The 20707-nt window shown below is 46.4% G+C and overlaps 1 pseudogene; it reads right to left on the bottom strand.

The window, feature by feature from the left end:
• Window positions 1-3638: 3638 nt before the first annotated feature.
• LOC119353071 lies at window positions 3639-5492 on the bottom strand (annotated as a pseudogene).
• Window positions 5493-20707: the final 15215 nt, after the last annotated feature.

Raw genomic sequence — 20707 nt, 5'->3', positions numbered from 1 at the left:
AAATGCTGACGCGTGGATGCCTATTGGTCCCGGTTGGTGCCACCAACCGGGACCAAAGGCCCTCCTGTCTGGGCTCGGCGCACCGGCCACATGGAGGCCCATCTGTCCCGGTTCGTGTAAGAACCTGGATTAAAGGGTTGGGGCATTAGTAACGACCCTTTAGTCCCGGTTCACAAACCGGGACAAAAGGCCCTTACCAACCGGGACGAATGAGTTCTTTTCTACTAGTGAATGCTATGCTGCTTTGTGTCATGCATGGCAATAAATAAAGTACTACATGATACTAATATATGATACTATGCATTAGGGAGGTAGTATAATACACTAGTATCATATGCATGATACTAGTATATGATACTCCCCATTACAACCAGCCTTACTACCCACTGTGGAGGTAGTAATATAGACTAGTAACATATGCATATTACTGCTTTAAGTTACTTTTCATTGTGACTAGTTTAAGAATAGACATCGCAACCTAGGCGCGTGCAAATTGGTCTATACGAAAAACAGTAGTTAATCCCTCCCACCAATAAATAAAATGTATTGCACCAGTGCATGGAGGTTTTCTTGTTGGATGATTGGACCATGCAGGCATGCGTGATTAATATCCTGGGAAGCGGACGGACACCTCCACCAGTGCATGGCGGGAAGTAGTTTCAACTTAATTAATCATGGGTATTAAGTCCCTCGCCATTGGTGGTGACGAGGATGTCACCGGAGAGTACTTCCAATCCTTCCAGCGCTTTGCCAGGATGTCGCCGAGCGGGATCGACGACAGTCATCAGCATAAACAAGTTTCATGATTTTAGTTTAAATTTTTAAAACGACCAAAGGAAATAATACGTAATTAGAAAAACAAATCTACAAAATTGGTCAGGAATCAATTCCGGGACAATTGTGATAAAATGAACTGAAAAAATAGCCAGAGGTGTAGAAAAATCCAAATGTTCACCTCTAGAAAAATCCCGGCCGCGCACCGCGTCTTGGATCTCTGTCAGCCGACCCATGCACCGTATGTGGTCGAGTCTTGGCGTGTGCACGTCACGACCGACAGACCGACCGACCGGCCGCTAGCTGTACGTCGAGCATTCTCGAACCGAACGGCTAGCATGCATGCATTCCTTGGTCAATCGCCGTCATCATCAATAAAAAAAATATGTACATGAGTATTATTAATCAGATATCTTATTTTGATTGTTCCATATCTCAATTAAGTAGCGGTTTATAGCAACCGATTGGGTTTTACAACAAAAGAGACTCAAAACGGTCAGCGTAGGCTTAGCAACTTAGGATTATTATCTCTCTAATCAGAAAATGGTCTTAATTTCACAAATACTTGGCTGCAAAATCTGCAATGTTTTTGTCAGAGCTCCCTCCTTCCTGCATAGCCTCTTTGGCCTTCTGCATCCACTTAGAAGCATTCCTCATATACTCCTTCCCACCCATCACTTCCTTGATGCACCTCTCCACCCCTTCCCTTCTCACCAAGCCTTTCTCGTCTCGGCACGCACGCAGGCCGATCCCCCACGCGCTCTCCACATACTTTGCGGTGGTTGGTTGGTCCGCCCATTGCGGTATTGCGATCATGGGTACACCGGTGGCAATTGCTTCAGTTGTCGAGTTCCATCCACAATGCGTCAAGAAACAACCTGCATCATCACCACAATGGTTTGCATTCTTAGCTTTTATTCATTGTCAAAATCCACTAAGAATTGTTAGCCTTATTGTTGTATGCTCAGAAATTTGGGTTCATTTCATACCTGTTGCTCAAATGTTACCGCTACTCCATGCTCAGGCACAACATTCTCACCCTGAAACTGAAAGCCTTGATCGTATGAACGTTTCGGGCGCTCGTCTTCTACGATCATATTGTGCATGATCACACAAGCAGTCATCACCTTCCATAGTTTCTGCGTACTCCAAGTATTAGCAGGATACCGAACGATGCCCCATCGAGATTGCAAAACACCAAAGGCACGCTCGACATCCTTTCTAGCACTCTCTTGCTCTTGGAAAATCTTTTCCTTTTCTCTCCAACAGGGTTGGGTATTGTCTTTACAATAGTGGTCCACTGAGGATAGATATCGTCACCCAAATAGTATCATTTGTCGTAGTTGTGGCCATTGACAGTAAAGTTCACCGGTGGGTTGTTGCCTTCGGCAAGCCTAGCAAACACCGGCGAGCGCTGAAGCACGTTGATATCATTGTGTGATCCAGCCATGCCAAAGAAAGAGTGCCAGATCCAGAGATCTTGAGACGCCACGGCCTCTAGTATGACAGTGCAAGCCCTGACATGTCCCTTATACTGCCCTTGCCAAGCAGAAGGGCAGTTCTTCCACTCCCAGTGCATGCAGTCTATGCTGCCAAGAATCCCCGGGAAGCCCTTGCTAGCATTCATCGCCAACAAACGGGCTGTATCTGCAACTGTCGGCTCTCTCAAGTACTCAGGGCCAAACACAGCAATCACAGCCTTGCAGAACTTATACAGGGACTCTAGGCATGTAAACTCGCTCATACAGACATACTCGTCAATGAGATCACCGGACACTCCGTATCCAAGCATTCGGATGGCGGCAGTGCATTTCTGATAAGAGGAGAAACCAATCTTGCCGACGGCATCCTCTTTGCACTCGAAGTAGTCATCATAGCCGACCACTCCCTCTCTAATACGGTTGAAAACATGCCTACTCATACGGAACCGGCGGCGGAATTTGTGATGTTTGAACAACGGTTTGTTGTATCAAAGTAGTCCTTCCAGAGAAGGAAATGTCCGCTCTCTCGGTTACGATTCAACGCCGAAAGGTGGCCCGGAATGGAGCCACGAAACAACGGCCGCTGGTTGTTGAGGTGGTGATGGACCAACAAGGCAACCAATATCTCCTCCTCGTCGTTGGACGACGAATCATCAGAGTCGCAAATGAAATTGTAGAAAAAGAACTCGTCGGCGGAGTCCATTTTCGTACCTTAGCAAACTGTCGAACAACTTGCGGCGTCGAAGAAGGAGACGACTGCGAGGGGAGACGCGGCGCCCACAGACTAGCTAGCTACCTGGCTGGCGTCCGACGAGTGTGACGGCGTCCGACGAGCGTGCCGGTCGTATGTGGCGGGGGCGGCGAGGCGTCTTCTTGGTTGCGGGCGGCTGTGCGGTGGGGGAAGCGGCGGCGGGAACTAGTTTGCTTCCCGGCGGCGGCGGGCGACTGGGGGCAGGGGCAGCGTTGCTGGGCGGATGTGGAGGCGGCGGCAGCTGGAAGAGTTGCCGCAAAAATGGGCGGCGACGTCGGTGACGGAGGAGGCGGGGGGCGAGGGTTGCTTGTTGGCCGGGGGGAGGGAGGCCAATGTGCCACAGACCAGCGGGCCCGGAGACAGGAGTAGGCGACCGCGCGCGCGTCCGTCGCGTGTCCGCGCGGACGCAAATCAGACTTAAAAATGGGCCGAGAATGGGTCGCCCGCGGACGAAAAACGGACGCGCGTCCATTTGGGTCGGCGCGTTGGGCCGCCTTTTCTGTCCGCACCGACCCAAATGGACGGCCGCGGACGAAATGGGTCGCCCCATTGAAGTTGCTCTTAACGACACAGGTGAACATCACAAAATTCAAGCTTCACAACTCGGGATCTCACATCATTATCACTCGTTCCGTACCTTTCATAACTACTCCCTCCGTTCCAAATTACTTGTCGCAGAAATGAATGTATTTAGAACTAAAATATATCTAGATATATCCATACATGTGACAAGTAATTTGAAACGGAGGGAGTAGTTTTTAGCAACCGCTCGGATTTTACAACAAAGTTCAGTGTAGTAGGAACAATCTCTCATAAAAATGGCCTTAATTTCATAAATATTTGGCAGCAAAATCTGCAATGTTTTTGTCAGAGGTCCCTCCTTCCTGCATAGCCTCTTTGGCCTTCTGCATCCACTTAGAAGAATTTCTCTTATACTCTTCTCCACCCATCACCTCCTTGATGCACCTCTCCACCTCCTCCCTTCTCACCAAGCCTTTCTCGTCTCGACGCGCACGCAGGCCGATCCCCCACACGCTCTCCACGTACTTTGCGGTGGTCGATTGGTCCGCCCATTGCGGTATTGTGATCATGGGTACACCGGTGGCAATTGCTTCAGTTGTCGAGTTCCATCCACAATGCGTCAAGAAACAACCTGCATCATCACCACAATGGTTTGCATGCTTAGCTTTTATTCATTGTCAAATTCCACTAAGAATTGTCAGCCTTATTGCTGTATGCTCAGAAATTTGGGTTCATTTCATACCTGTGGCCCTGTGAACCAATACCTCCAGTTGAGGGCAAAATGAGACAATTAGGCCTTTCATGTTGCATTTGTCATGGAGTTCTTGGGGCAACTTATCTGCCTCGTTGGACCTCAACACCCAAAGGAAGGGCTGTCCGGAGTTGCACAATCCATGACCTAGCTCCTCTAGTTGGGTCGTCTCGAGGTTGGCGACCGTGCCATAGGATGCGAGGAGCACAGAGCAAGGAGCCTGCTTGTCGAGCCATGCCATGCATGGAGAGGTGCTCGAGACGAGGTTGAAGCCGTAGGCCTTGTTCGACAGCAGGCGATCATCGTCTAGATAGAACGACGGTTATGTCGGGCCGACCGTCTTTGCACGCCATTTGGATTGCATGTAGTCAGCCTCCTGCTCAATTCCAAATTTGGCGAATCAAATTCGTGATACACAAAAGAATTTCAAGCACTGTTGGCACTCCAATATTTGAATGTCCTATGTCAGCATACCTGTTCCTGCGGCATGATTTCAGCTGGTCAAAACAACAAACAGGTGGTGGTCAGCTCACCATTGGCTCGAGGTCGCGGAAGGAGTTGACGAGCACGTGATCGGCCTGGTCCAGCCCGTCGAACTGCGACAGCGCCGATTCCGTGAACGCCGGGTACCACGCCGGCGCGGCGACGAACGGCGGCACGTCGTCGGGCCCGAGCTCCACGGAGAGCCTGCCCCGGAGCGCGCGCCCGTCCGCGAGCGGCAGCGGCACCCGCCCCGCGGAGACCTCGCCGTAGACCACGTCCACCGCGCACATCTGCGTGAAGAAGGCGGCGGCGGCCACGCCGGCCTCCCGCGCCACGCGCCGCGCCCACGGCAGGTGCGAGTCGTACACGAGCACCCGTACGTCGTCGGCGAGGAGGAGCGACGCGAGCGTGTCGGAGCCGGCGGCCTCCATGCGGCGCAGGTACTCGGCGGTGTCGGCGCACGAGGCGATGCCGCCGGCGTCGAAGCCGTCGGAGATGGCGGCCACGGGGAAGGGGCACTGGGTGGTGGGGGTGGCGGAGAGGACGTGGCGGGTGAGGACGAGGGTGGGGCGGAGGCCGTGGTAGGCGAGGCGGCGGCCGAGCTGGAGCATGGGGTTGGCGTGGCCCTGCATGCCCGGGAACGGCAGGAGCAGGACGCGGCCGCCGGCGACGGTGGTGTCTGCGCTGTCCATGGTGACTGATGAGCTGCCTGCGCACGTTCTGCTCTTCTCTCAGGACTGAGGAATTAAGTAAGTAAAAAAGTGATGCGGTGAAGTGGCGCGCAAGTTCTTCCGCTTGGATCGGGAGTGGTTGGCGGGGAATGAATGAAAAAAAAATGTTATCTTTGGAGGCGGGGATGAAGAAATGTTCAAATTCGCTTTGAATTGATGCACGTGATGCTGCGTTGGATGCTTCCTCCGTGCCAATAGTAGAGGTATACGAGGCATGTCAAAATATTTTGGTACGTACAAGAGCATCTACCGGCAAAATTGACAAATTTAACCTATGGACAAAATCAAATCACAGAATGAACTGTCCGTGAAACTATTTCACGCGGCTGATCTTTTTGTGTGACGCCCGACACCAAGACGCCACACTACACTGTGCAACGCCTCACAGATAGGCGCTACATGCCTGGCCAGCATCGCACCCGTGTAATCCGAAATTTACTAAGTCAGTGTGCCGCGCCTGAGTGCTAGGCGTTGCACTAGTGGTTGCTTTATTTTGTAGTGCAACCACTAGTGCAGCGCCTGAGAGATAGGCGCCACACTATACAGTGCAGCGCCTAGCTCTTAGGCTCTGCACAATAACTTAGCAATTTTTAGGCAGTTTGGGGTGCAACACTGGCCAGACGTGTAACGCCTATCTCTGAGGCGTTGCACAGTGTAGTGTGGCGCCTTCGTGTCGGGCGTCACACAAAAAGGTCTGCCGCGTGAAATAGTTTCACGGACAGTTCATTCTGTGATTTGATTTCGTCCACAGGTCAAATTTGTCAAATTTGCCGCATCTACCGTCAGGGTTGCCAAATTTGGCATTGTCCGTGGACACGTCCGGCATGGGCTCGCCCCTCATATTTTCCTGTCCGCAGCCGTCTTCCTTATTTTTCACCTCTCAAATCCATACAAATTCATGCACGTAGGAACAAAGAGCATACATGGAACAGAGAAGATTCATCTATATTTCATAGGACAACCAAAAGATCAATCACATAGTATATCGTCAAACAACCAAAAGGGTAGCAAGTTCATCACATAGAGATATACACGAATTTAAGGACATGACATGATTCACCGGCGCCGTGCCGTGTCCCAACTCCCAACAAGAGAGGAACTTTGTCAAGTAAGAATCACTAAAAGAAATAAAACTACGAGGGAGTGGATGTTTGTACTGCTTTTCGGTAAGCTTCGATCAAGGTGCAAAATGGTGGTGTGAAGTTGACATTTTGGGAGGATCCTTGGTTCTACATACCCTTTGTTTGGCACTTTTTTAACTGAATTTTCTTTAGCACTGCTCTAGTCTCATAATGTTTTCTAGTGCTAGAAATGTTCCTGAACGTTAGGATATTGGAGGATATGTGCTGATGTGTTAAGCTGCAAGATTGGGCACTATATACTACATGTCCCCTTTGTGAATTCTTGATCGAAGTCGTCTTCCTCTTCCTCTACCTCTCCTTTACTTTGTTTCTTCCTCTTGGGATATAACAAGGCCACTCTTGTGTCTAAACCTGGGCATCACTTGGGCCGGGCCAGGTTTAGGGCCGAGCTTACAAAAGCCTGAGGTAGAAACCTCAAGCCCAAGCCAACATTTGATTCACATTTGGTCCGTCAAGCTAACTATGACTGTGAGATAGCTAGACATTGCTCCGTACTTCTTAGGGTGAATCAATAAACATATCTTTCACATCCGTCACTTTTGGTGACACATGTGCTTGTGTTTTGAAGAAAGTAAGTGAGAGTGTGATAACATTCCTAATAATTTATGTGAGTGACATATTATTGATTGAAGATGTGTAAATTTCTTGACATGAATTAAGACTTCATTGAAAAACAGGTTTTTTTAATGAAGGAATTGGGCTAGGCAGCATATGTGTTAGGCATAATAATCTATGAAGATAGAAGTGCCTAATAGGGCTAAGCCAAAATACACGTCTGCTTGGCCCAAGGTGAACATGTGCTTCAAAGCCCTATATTCAAATCTTCGTGATGCCAAACAAAAATTGCTCAAAGAAAAATGGTGGCTATGGCCACCGTCCTCCTAGTTCAAGGGGGTTGTAGCGTAATTGGTTCTTATTGGATTGTCTATATTACGGGTGGAGACGAACTCAGGTTCACCACATCCCGGCACACCTTCTCCACTACCAAGAGCATCGAATAGAAGTCCGCTACCCATCTCTGGGAATTTAAGAACCAAAACGGTCAATATAGTTTTACGAGACAAGGAGGAAGCAAAAAAACACAATTAGGACACCAATTTGGAGGAGAGGAGAGGGAAGATCCCGACAAGTAAAGAGCGAATGTCTCATATGGCCCGCCCTTTTTCTATGCTCTAGGGCAAGAGCGGGAGTGTACTTACACGTAGCCGGACTTCGGAGCGCGGGTTGGTGTGGGTGGCGGTGTTGAAGGGCTTGTCGTTGCGATGAACCCAGAACGTCCGCATGCCGTCGCGGTACCGGAACCGCTGGTTCTCCGGCACGTTGTATGGGCTCTGCACCTGGAAGTCGCCGTCGGGGAGCTGCACTTTCTGGAACCCGGCGGTGGGGTTCCCACTGCCACCGGCCGCCGCGAGGGCATGCTGCAGGAAGGTGGTCATGGCCACGAGAAGCACTAGGAGACGAAGCCATGGGCTTGTGAGAGAAGGCATTGCTTCAACCTGTGAGGAAGAGAGGAGGAAGAGGTGGAGCACTAGGTAGCTAACTGATCTTTAGCTAGCAAGCAGAAGCTGCCTCGGTTCAGATCGATGCGGGAGAAAGAAGATTGCTCGAGAGCTTAAATAGCAATGGGTCAGTTTGAACGGAGGTGTGTGGATGCATCACGGAAGCAGCACGCGTTCACTCTGCCTGACGTCGTGCATTGGGGTGCACGGTCGGTATATACGTTGCAACTTGCAAGAACGTACGTGTACGTAGTAGCCCAGGTGTGCGATTGGACGTGCACTCCTTTTCTACCGCGCGTGCTCCCTTGGACTTGTGATTATTCATCAGGAGCCTAGCACCCTGCTCGAAACGTCACGAACAGGCTTCACGCCGGACAGGCAGCGTACGTCGCTGCACGCCATGCTGGAACATTCTTGCGTTATTTTTAGTTATTTTTGCGAAACGAACATTCTTGCGTCTTAGTTATATACTCCCTCCGTCCGGAAATACTTGTCGAAGAAATGCATAAAATTAAATGTATCTAGAACTAAAATACATCTAGATACATCCATTCTTTCGACAAGTATTTCTGAACGGAGCGAGTATACACTATTACAGGATAACACATGTTTTGCTACGCCATTCTTCGGTTCTGAAATTAACTCTAGTTTTCTCCCGAAGCTTCTTATGTCTATTCACATTTCCGCTGCTTACTGTAGAGGCGGTCGAGTAAACACGTACCCCGCGGGGTGATATTGGGTTGGTCATGTAGGGAGGTCCTTCCGATTTTGGGAATGTTTTGTTTGGTTCTTTCTTATCCAATTATTTCCATGTTTCATTTTCCCGTTCATTTATATATTTGCTTTATTTGTTAGTTTTTATATTCGTGAATGTTTTTCAAATTTATAAAAAGTTTCAACATCAAGAAACATAATTTACGTTACAGATTTGCTTTTTGAAAAAACCAAAGCGTTTTCTTATAAATTTGTGAAGAAACATAATAAGCAGTGAAGATTTTTTCCCTATTTTTGAACATTTTAAAGAATTTAATTTTTTCTGAAAACAAATATTGACATTTAAAAAATCATGAGCATTTTTTAAAATCATGAAAAAAAATTAGAATTCATGAATATATCTTTCATACTAGTGAAGAATTTTTTAAAATTTACGAACATTGTTTAACGTCAGGAATGTTTTTGCCGTCGCGGAAATTCCAAAGGATCCACGGAAGGAATTGAATTCTTGCACACAAGTTTGTGTAGCGCTAAGTTGGGTTTTGCCCAGCTTGTACCGGCTGTATCATGCACAGCACGCAAGAAAATGAGGAGTCATTTATCGGGAGCATCATTCTAAAGCACGTTACTGTCCACACACCTAGACCTAGTAGTATCAATGCAAGGGGCACTTGCTCCAGAATAAAGGGCCACGGTGATGGTGTGAGGAGAGGATCTTGCGAGAAGAAAAGAAGACTTGGAATGCATCAAAAAGTCACACACAAACTCTCATTTGTAAGGAAGTGGTCTTCCATGATGCAAGTGCATGCTCTAAGAAACAAATTATGCAACAATAAAGGTTTGTAATTCTTCCTGCTTCTAAGACTACCTCGATTTTCTCATGCTATTACTCCACAATAGTATATGTTTTAGGAGCTGTTTTACGGTGATTGGGTTAGTACTCGGAGTACTTAGCAGTACTTATACGTCTGATCACGTCTGATTTTTATTAGCCGTCAGATCTTGCGGGGAATTTTAATTGATTAAATTTAATATGTTAATTGCGATAAGGGCATAATGGTCCAGGGGGAAATATCTTTTCTTGAACCGATCACCTGAGGACCAGATCCATGTCTACTCGATCCAGTTCAGAATCCTCCTCCGATCTATTTGTCGCCGCTCGCCGCTCCTGACCTTCTCCGTCCTCGACCTGCCCGGCGAGAGGAATAAATTCATCGTCCTCGTCCTCCACCCAACCAACCCCAGCCCCCCAAGCCGTCACCAAAGAAGAAGAAGGCCGGATCTGCGCCGGCTGAATCGGCGGCGACCGCGGCGGGAGATCCCATCTCTTCGCGCGTACCATCCTTAAGGTATGAATTCGGCTTGGCGTTCTGCTCGTTCTCTTGGCCGTTGCGCCCCTCCACCGTGCATGCAGTACAACCTCAACCCCACAAGATCCGGGTACGGACTAGAACAACGAATGGAAAGCTTCATCGTGGCATAGTTTCTCTTGAGCTAATCGCATCATGTTTGTTTAAGTAAGATGTTGACGTTTGAGATGAGATATACTAAAGGAAGATGAGATACTGGTTCCATAGTTCACTTAATTTAGTTTATTAAAGTCATCATCACTTTAGGTTTGCATAGCGCATGAAATATAGTTTAAAGGAAGATGAGATACTACTTGTTGGACGTTGATGATTGGTTTCCCTCACATGTCAAACCAGCAAAGTCTTTTCCATGCACTTGTCTTTGCCTATGAGCTATTTTACACCTGCAACATTGATAAACAGAAAGATGTTGATGATTGGTTTCCCTCGCATGTCATATGCAAGAAGACATGGCGTATGCAAGTGATGAGAGTATGTTCGAGTATGTAAATGTTGTCAGCAAGATGTTTGATAGTGAGGCTGAAGGCTATGAATTCTACAACAAATATGCTCTTGAAAAATGTTTTAGTGTGAGGAAAAGCTACGTTGAGTGGGATGGATCCAACAAATACATAATTTTAAGGAAAATTGTGTGTAGTCGTCAAGGGTTTTGCGAAGATAAGCACATGAAAAGAAAGATGGAAGATAGAAAGAGGAGGCCACGAAGTTTAACTCGTGTTGGGTGTAATGCTAAATTGGTCATTACGAGACAGGAGGAAACCGGTCGGTGGTTTGTCAAGGATTTCATCGATGAGCGCAACCATCCTCTATCCCCACGGGATCTTTCTTGTTTGCTGCGTTCGCACAGACGAATTAGCGATGAGTAGAAAGCGGACATGGAAAAATGTGGGATCCGCAAATACCGTATTATGGATATTTTGTGCTTTCAATACGGTGGATTTGATAAGGTTGGATGCATAAAGAGGGACATTTATAATTTCTGCCATGCTAATAAGTAGGAGACAATCAGTGTTGGTGATGCTAAAACAGTAATCATGCACATGATGGCGAGGCGAGAGCGAGATGTGGATTTTTTCTTCAAGTACTTGGTAGATGAGCATGGCCATCTGAAGGGACTGTTCTGGGCTGATAGTCAATCGCGACTTGACTACGAGGCTTTCCGAGACGTCATTGTTTTCTATAGCACATACAGAACCAACAAATACAATCTGCCATTCGTGCCTTTTGTCGGGTTGAATCACCACCGCAGCACTGTTATATTTGGCTGTGGTATAATTTCTCATGAAACAAGCCAGGCATATGAGTGGATGTTGCGGACCTTTTCTGATTGCATGACACAGAAGCATCCGATATCTGTGATCACAGATGGGGACCTTGCAATGCAGAGAGCAATAAGAGTGGTCTGGCCAGACTCAAACCATAGACTATGTATATGGTACATTCAGCAGAACATTGTACGCCATCTGCATGATGACGACGTAAAGAAGGAATTCAGATCTTTCATTTATGATATTTCTTCCATTGAAGAGCATGAGATAAAATGGATACAATTCTTACAACGGAATAAAGTAACCAGTGAGGAGTCTTGGCTGCATCAGATGTATCAGATGAGAAAGTTGTGGTGTGCTCCATATCTTGAGGGGCATTGTTTCCTAGGATTGAGCAGCAATCAGAGGAGTGAGAGCTTGAACTCTGTGCTACATACGCATCTTGAGGGTAAGATGTCGTTGTTTGAAATGCTAGAGCACTATGAGCGTTGCCTTGCGTTGCGACGGATTAACGAAGCTCTCCATGACGTCGAAGCCTTGCAGTCCATTCCATTTACAGAGGAAAATGCTTCGCCGCTTGAGAAACACGCCGCAACAGTTTTCACACCTAGTGTCTTTAAGATGGTCTTATGGAGCATAGATGCTGTCAGCAAATGTCAGATTAGAGAGATACTAGATGGATCAGAAGATTCCACTTATGTTGTGTCCAAGTAGGAAAGAATGGATAAAAAGTTTGGAGTGCGCATTGAAGAGCAAGGAGGTCTTTTGCATAGGGTGAGTTGTTCTTGCCGTAAGCTGGAATGCGCAGGCACACCATGTTCCCACATTTTTTACATATTGGGGATTTTAAAACAAGCAATTCTGCCCGGTTGTTGCGTTCCCACTAGGTGGACTATGAATGCAAAATGTGCATACGCACCTACCAGAAAAAACCAGATGTATGACTATTCGGTAAGCCTGCAGAGGTACCGCGAGTTGCGGAATTGTAGTCACGCCGCAAGTTTCCAGGCATGCCACTCTGATGAGGACTATCACCGTCTAAAGATGCTTTTGCAAGCACAACATCATGGCAAACAATCAAGTTTTGAACAAGCTGAGAGCAAGGAGTCAACTAATGCTCAGCATAACAGCATTAGGTTTGGCCCGTTGATGCCGCACTCGCAGAAAGTTGATAAGGTTCTAGATCCCGTGCATGTGCCAGGACGAGGTGCACCGAAGAAAAGGCTGCAGGCAAAGACAAAGAAGTCAAGATCACAAAATATTTGTGGCTATTGCAAGAAACCAGGTCACAATCGACGTAAATGCGCTAAATTGCTAGAGGTACGAAATATGTTCATATTTTTTTGCATGTGTTTTACTCATAATTGATGTCCATGTGATTTATTGTATTCTTCTGTGTAGGATCTTGAGGCTGAATTGTGATATCTACATACATCATGAACCGACGATGAGCCAGAGAAAGTCGTGTGCCATTCAGCTTTGTGTGACGTGGTCTTTACATTCTATTTCATCGTGACAGTAATTTAGTGAAGTGCGGTTGTACTGCCATGTTACTGTATTAGTTCGACATCTTTCGTTTCCATTTTCTGTGTGTATCATTTGATGTCCAACTTTAAGAATGATGATGTATTTTGACAAATTGGGCACTATGATTCTTCATCCTTACTATGGTTTTCATGCATATTCATAATCATCATGCATATTCTTCATTTACAGAGCAATAATGACTGGCGTATTTTTTAAATAAGCGGGGCCCACTAGGGTGTGCTTGGAAATCTTTGAAAAACCTCCATGCACGTTCATCTTCGCTGCATGCAAATCGGGCGGCAGCCGCTGTGCCAGTAGCTGTCAAGGCCTTGATGAATCACTATTCACATGCAGGTCCCCGACTCTTGCATGCAGGTCCCCTTGAGGCATAGACCGATGTTTTCAGCAGTCAGTCTAGAGGGCATTATAAATTCAAAAAAATTCAAAAAAATACAAAAACTTGGAAACCTAGTTTTGTTTATGGAAGAGATCATGTGTGCCAAAACTGAGGTGATTTGGAGGTGGTCGAAAAAATGCCCGCATTCCCAGAGGGACCATTTGGTACTTAAGCCAGTTTTTGAAAAAACGTGAAATTTTTCCACCACCTCCAAATCACCCAAAATTTCTTGTACATGGTCACCCACATGTGTATGCAAGAAAATTTTGAAAAAAATTATTTTACAATGCCCCCTTGAGGCATAGACCGATGTTTTCAGCAGTCAGTCTAGAGGGCATTATAAATTCAAAAAAATTCAAAAAAATACAAAAACTTGGAAACCTAGTTTTGTTTGTGGAAGAGATCATGTGTGCCAAAACTGAAGTGATTTGGAGGTGGTTGAAAAAATGCACATTTCTGATATTTTCATAGGTTACAAAATATATTATTGGACAGAATATAGACAGCACCATGCAGCAACAGCACATTCATCGAATACAACAGAAGATAGCTCTCCGAATACAATTCATCATATTAGTCTCCGAATTCAAAAGACCGAACAAAGATAGAACATTACAAGTCTCGAGACCGCGAGTAGCGAGTTTGTCTTCACATTACAAGTCGATATCGATCATCTAAACTACCATCACATAGAAGAGAGTTGCGGTCATCACGATGAGCATCATCGCAATGAAACTGGTCTTCATCCGGTTCCTCCAACGCTCCCTCCTCTCTCCCGCTAGATAGCGGGCGTATCTAGATTCCGCCTCCGCCTTAGTGGTGTACCCTTTGTAACTGTTACCGCTGAAACGGTGAACCTGTCTCCGACACTCCTCCCAGTCGTCGTAGACTCCGGGAACCTTACCCTTGTACATGACATACGACGGCATCTCTATGCACAAGCCAAACAACAGACAATACATAAGCAATAAATAAGTATGCAACAAAAGGATCGGAAGATAAAAGCAAGACATTAATAGCACAATTCATGGTCCTAGTAATAAATAGCATCGATTACATCTAAGTTGAACGACTGTCCAAACCAAAGAGACATACAATTCATTAAAGTTTAATTACAACATGAGCCAATCAATGTTTCAGAACTACACATAGCATCACTACTTTCGACTCGACTCATGGGACCGGAGCGTGGATGAAGCCGCCGTCTGTCCTGATGGTCATGAAATCGCGGGCGTTGTCAGCCTGCATTTGTAGCATTGTGTCTATCTCATTGCACAGAACACGGAATGTTAGAAAAAATAAAAAACGATCGATGGATGCATTTTTTGCTGTTTTGGCTGATGTTGTTTTGGTGCTGTTTTCGTGCCATTTAGGATGGCTGCAGTGACTTTTTGGTGCCATTTTGATCTCTTAATATGGTTGCAGTGAGAGCAAAATATGGCTATTATTTTGTTTTGTTTTGTTTCAGAAACAGGACAAACCAAAGGGCCCACGTCTCCCCTCTAGATTTTTCGAGGGCCAAAGGGCAGGACGTTTGAGTTTTCGAGGCAACTCCCCACGTCTCCCCTCCACTGGCAACTCCCCACGACTCCCCTCCACTGGCAACTCCCCACGACGCAGGGAACTCCCTCCTATTCCATTGCCGCTCCATCTGCCTCCCTCTGCCTCCCTCCTCATTCCATTGTCGCTCCATCTTCCTCCATCTGCCTCCCTCTGCCTCCACCATCAAGCAACTCCCCTATGCCTCCACCATCGCTGGCCAGGAGGGCAATGGCGGAGGAATCGTGGAGCAACTCCCCTCTGTCTGCCAAGAGAATGGTGGAGGCATCGTGGAGCACCTCCCCTCCATCTGCCAAGCATCACCAAGGTGAGGCGTCTGGCAAGGAGCCGCTGGTGGTCGACGACGATGTTCCGGTCCCCGGGCAGAAGCAGGACTACACCGTGCCGCTCATGGTTGATATCCACCTGAAGAAGGAGAAGCTGGATGTCGTATGCACCAGCAATCCAGACGAAGCCGACAAGAGGATCCGCGAGATCAGGAGAAGGCTCGGCGGCATGCTTTCTCGGTCGATCGGCGTTGATGTCGAGTATACGAGGGAAGACGAACCTCCGCAAAAGGCTGCAGTTCTACAGTTATGCGTGGAGGATCTCGTCCTGGTATACCACATCACCGCGGCAGCCAAATGGTAAAAACATCCAGTTCTGAAGTTTCTGAAGTTCTGACGTTTCTGTCTAATTAGTTGTTTCTGTAGTTTCTGAAGTAGATGCAATAGTTCTGAAGTTCTGAAGTAGGTGCAATACTAGTTCTGAAGTTCTGGAGTAGATGCAATACTAGTTCTGAATTTTATGTCTAATTAGTAGTTTCTGAAGTTTTTGAAGTAGATGAATTTGATGCACCAGATTAATTTGATGCAGGCCCAAGGAACTCCGCCCGCTCCTGCAGGAGAAGAAGCTGTACACCTTTGTTGGCTTCTCCATTGGAGGTGACAAGGAGAAGCTGAAATTGTCTGGTTTGGAGATCAACCCCGACAAGTATGTCGACATGCAGCGCAAATGGAGAGTTCCAAATAATGGAAAGAAGTGGCAGGCTTTGGCTGAGTTTGCAGCCAGCCTCATCCACCCATCGTACAAGAAAATGAAGCAGAAGATCAACAAGGAATTGGACCACAAACTATGAGGGGACAGCCCACTGCCAAACAACCTCATCGAGTACGCAGCGAAAGATGCGTACGTCACCTACGAGGCATGGAAGAAAATCGAAATCGTCAAAGAAGGTTTGGAGTACTGGCAAGAGGCGGAGGATCATTGGGATGACCCCTACTACTGGGGATATTGAGTTGTTTGTGGTATTATGTGTCTCAGTTTGCAGTTATGTGGTTGAACAAGTTTGCTTTTGTAATGCTGAACAAGTTAGCTTTTGTTATGTTGAACAAGTTTGCTTTTGTAATGATGAACAAGTTTGCTTTTGTTATGTAGTTATGTGATTGTTATGATGCTGGTGCAGAACACTTATGGTTGTGATGTGATGCAAAATCCTTCAACTTTTGGTGATCACTTAGTTCAAGTTTTGGTCAGATCATACAGAATGTTGTCTAGAAGTTTTTGTGATCATTTAGTAGTTTTTTTATACAGAAGCCTTTTACTATAACTGAAAAAGCTGAAGTTCTCAGCATGAAGAATCACACAACACAACACCTACATTATGATGATACACTATCAACTGCAGACCTGAATGCATCCAATTCGGCCTTTCCCAAGCAGTGATGGTAACTGAAAGTATAACAACTAAAAATGCAGCTCTACTGTATGTGTCCAATAGTGCCATCATAACAGAACTTTGAAAAGTCCTATATTATACAGTAGCAAGCATCACAAGTTTCAGATGGTTTTCTAGCAAGTATTTTCCAGAAAAGTGGATTGGTGGCACAAAATTGCTACACTCAGTCGATCTACCTAGCATTATCAGCATGGATACCATTGAGACGTGAACAGAAACTAGGGTACCTGCGCTGTTCTGCGGTGGTTGAGGAGATGGATCCGGCCGATCCCGTTCGGGGGGCGCGGGGGCGGCGGGGGTGGAGTCGCCGACGGCGTGCAGGGGCGGCGGACAGAGGGGGACGAGTGGGGGATCTGGCGATGGAGGGAGGGAGGCCACAGTGCGAGGGGAATAGGTGGAGTGGGGGGAGGGTTCTAATGGCCTACTTCGGATGGGCCTAATTCGGATGGGCCGTCTCGTTGTGTGCGCCTGAGGCATGCATGCATGGGAATGGCGGCGACGTGGGTTTGCATGCGCGGGTGGCGGACGTGAACTTTATCTATCCGAAATATGTTATGATTTCTACCCGAAAACAAGCTCGCGTGCGACGCGCTCCCATGCGACGCACGCCTCTCGTGTGATACGGGATTCCGATGCGACTGCGTGCCAAGTTTTATAGATGGAAACTTCTTTAGACACAATCCCATCTCAAAAACAACTCAGAAACAACTGTATGATTGATCATAAAACACATGCATTGTTGTTCAAAGAACTGTCTCATAATTGCGAACATAGTGTGAAACAGAAAACAAAATGTTTGTTTTCAACTAAATAATCCTGGTTTGAAGCTTAAACTGGTTGAAAAACAATTGATCCTACTCCATATTGTCTTCTACACTGCCAAAATCCAGTGACCTCTTGCGTTGCGTCGTTGGAGATTGCGTTGGGCTTGGCGACGACCCATGTGCTTCAATCTTTTTCTCTTTAACATCAATGTAACCATACAACTTAAGTTGTTCTTGGTCTTTTTCTGCCAACTCTCTAGCAAGACCCTCCATTTCTTGGATTCTCACTTCTTGTAGAAAACCATAGGAATTGTATTAGGAAGAACTCGAAAAAGACGTAGCCATAAACTAGATGCATGTAACATGTAAAATTTGAACCTCGGAATCAATGTCATCCTTGGGAAAACAACCCGTATTTCTATTGTACACAATGTACAGGTGACATATCTTGCTGCCATTCAGATCAGAAAGCATTTTTTGTACATCATCTGATCCTGCAATCAAGAACATTCCTTCTGGCAGCTTCCACGCAGACCCGGGTAAGAAGTAGTATAGTTCTGCTCCCAGTTTGCAACCAAAAATATCTCTCATTTCACTCATAATGAGATCGTAGGTCACTTTGGCGGGTTCAAAAATTCCGACTTCTGCCGGGTGTTCATCAAAGTATGCTCTCGGGACATGTGACATCTCATCATCCCTACTAACAAAAAATTCCATGACCAGCACCTAGTATCTCACATCAGAGTTAATACATTCAATGAGTAAAGGGGCAAACATAATTTTTTATGTGCATAGCAACATTGCGGCGTTGTTACCTGCTTTTGTGGAATGTATCCTTCATGTGGAGTGACTGGGGATTGTTCCATCTCAAACCTTCTCACCTTGTTATGTGGGATGTATCCTTCATGTGGTGTGACTGGGGACTCTGCCATCGCAGGTTTCTTATCCTGCGTATGAAACGTCGATAGTGGGTTTACACACAAGTTTTGAAAGGTCATACCATATCTTGGGTATGCATCGTTGCGAGGTACTTACAAGGGGAGAATTGATGATATGTTGTTGGGGTGGACTGATGTGGCATTGAACCGGTGACTCTATCGCAATGTCTCGAGTGAATGGCGACTGTGCCGTCTCATGATGCTTAGCCTACATACAATCACCGACATAAGGTTGCCACAAATTGAAGATGTTTATCATAGAATATGTAGGTCCTTAATATATAGAATCGGTGCGAGATACTTACAGGGGGAGAATAATTGAAGACATGTTGTCGGGGTGGCCGTGAGATCGCACAGTCTTCTAACATATGTCCTTCCAAGCGGACCTTCTCCAGCATGGCCTTATAATCCATGTCCGACCGCTCCTGTAGCAGCTTACTGTCCATATCCGCACGTGCCTGCAACACATAGGCATCCATCCTGACTCGCTCTGTTTGTATAATACTGTCCACAAGCTTCCGGTCCTTCTGCAATGTTTGATGCATTTCATTGTAGCCTAAGACAAACTTTTTTTCCATGTACTCACAGTCCCTCTTATACTTTTCTTCAATCTCAAGACGCATCTTCGCCATCTTACGGGAAAACTCCTCACGCTCCTCCTTTATCATCCTGTCCACGTATGAACGTTCTTTTTTCAGTTTCTTATCTACCTCAGCGCGATCCTTTTGCACCTTCAAGTCGATCCCCCGACGCGCTTCATGCAAAGACTTGTCGTACTCCGCACGGTTGTTATGCGCCTCTGAGACCATGGTCCCTACAGCAACACATATACCCATAGTATGAAAACTGTATCCACACCCTCATCCAACTAATTCGAAACAATACGACCGTGAAAAAATATTCATAATCAGTTCGTACGATCAACCAGTACAAACTATCAATCAAAAAGCTCTTGCATGACATCCTGTACTCGAATCACACCAGAACTACTCAACTATGGCAAAAGCTGGATTTTCTAATCTCTTCGGAAATTACTTGTTGGTCGAATCAATGGAAAAAATAATCAGCACTGCAATGGAAGATGAGAGAAGCCGTGGAGGAGACCTTTTTAATCCGGCGTCGGCGTGGTCGCTTGAGAAGCGATGGCGCGATCCCGGCGATGGCTATGTGAGGAGAAACAAGGTAGATGGGGGTGGTTAGGATAGGGTAGATATGCGGTAGAATGGGAAGGTATATATCCGTGATTGTAGGGTTAATTAGTTATTTTGAAGTAATGCACTTCGATGCAAGTTTTTTTTAACGAGCGCGATCTTTTCGGGGCTTCGAAAACATGTGCACTGACCGCGGGTCGAACCACATATAACACAAGCCCGAGCCATCACCGTGCCCGTGCCAACCCCCCGCCCACCATTCTAACTTATTGTTCTCTAAAAAAGGAAGAGCAATAAATTCAGTCCAAGAATTTCCAGATATAATTGTCAACCCATTTTCGTTCGTAATTACGAGATATGTTTGACGCAATTAGTGTCTAACTGGGTTCTTTTTTTTTGAGGAATATTGGCAACTTGGTTTGATACATGCCAAACGTTATGTTCATATTAGTTGCATTATTTCGTTCATTTTTTACCAAAAAAATCTATACAAAGTGTTAATTGGACAATGTGAACAATGTGGCATGAAGGTTGTCGGCCCAGCCACTGGATGGAACGGATGGTACATGTACACGCAAGTACGATCTCTGACACACGCATTTCGGGTCCATGTACATGTACATGTAAACCAACCCAACATTGATCCGGTTCAGTGGATGCATGCATGCTCTATGTGGCACAAAGTATGTCGCCCGAGCCAGTCGACGGACCAGATCGATGCTACAGGAGGGACTCCATTGTAGACCAACGCTCCATCAATGTCCGGTGTGTGTGCTACGTCCACCGTAAGACAAACATAGTTCCGTCAACCCTAAAACCCTTAAACCCTAAACCCTGATAACCCTAAACCCCCCTCCCACTAAACCATAAAAACATTCAAATTTTTGCCCCACATGGAAACCATTATGCATGCATTCTCTATGTGGTCATGGGATGCCATGAAATATTTTTGGGATTATACACGGAAGTACGATCTCTAACACGCGCATTTCCGGCCTAGCATGTCAACACCCCGAAAGCACTAGCTGGGTTCCTCACCTGTATGAAACCAACCAAACATCGATCCGGTCCAGTGGATGGATGCATGCTCTATGTGGCACGAAGTTTGTCGGCCGAGCCAGTCAATGGACCGGATCGATGGTACCGGAGGGAATTCATTGTAGACCA

Source organism: Triticum dicoccoides, chromosome 2A (genome assembly GCF_002162155.2).
Source record: "Triticum dicoccoides isolate Atlit2015 ecotype Zavitan chromosome 2A, WEW_v2.0, whole genome shotgun sequence".
In the NCBI taxonomy this organism is placed as follows: Eukaryota; Viridiplantae; Streptophyta; class Magnoliopsida; order Poales; family Poaceae; genus Triticum; species Triticum dicoccoides.
The sequence above is the reverse complement of the archived record's forward strand: the minus strand, read 5'-3'. Positions and strand labels throughout refer to the sequence as shown.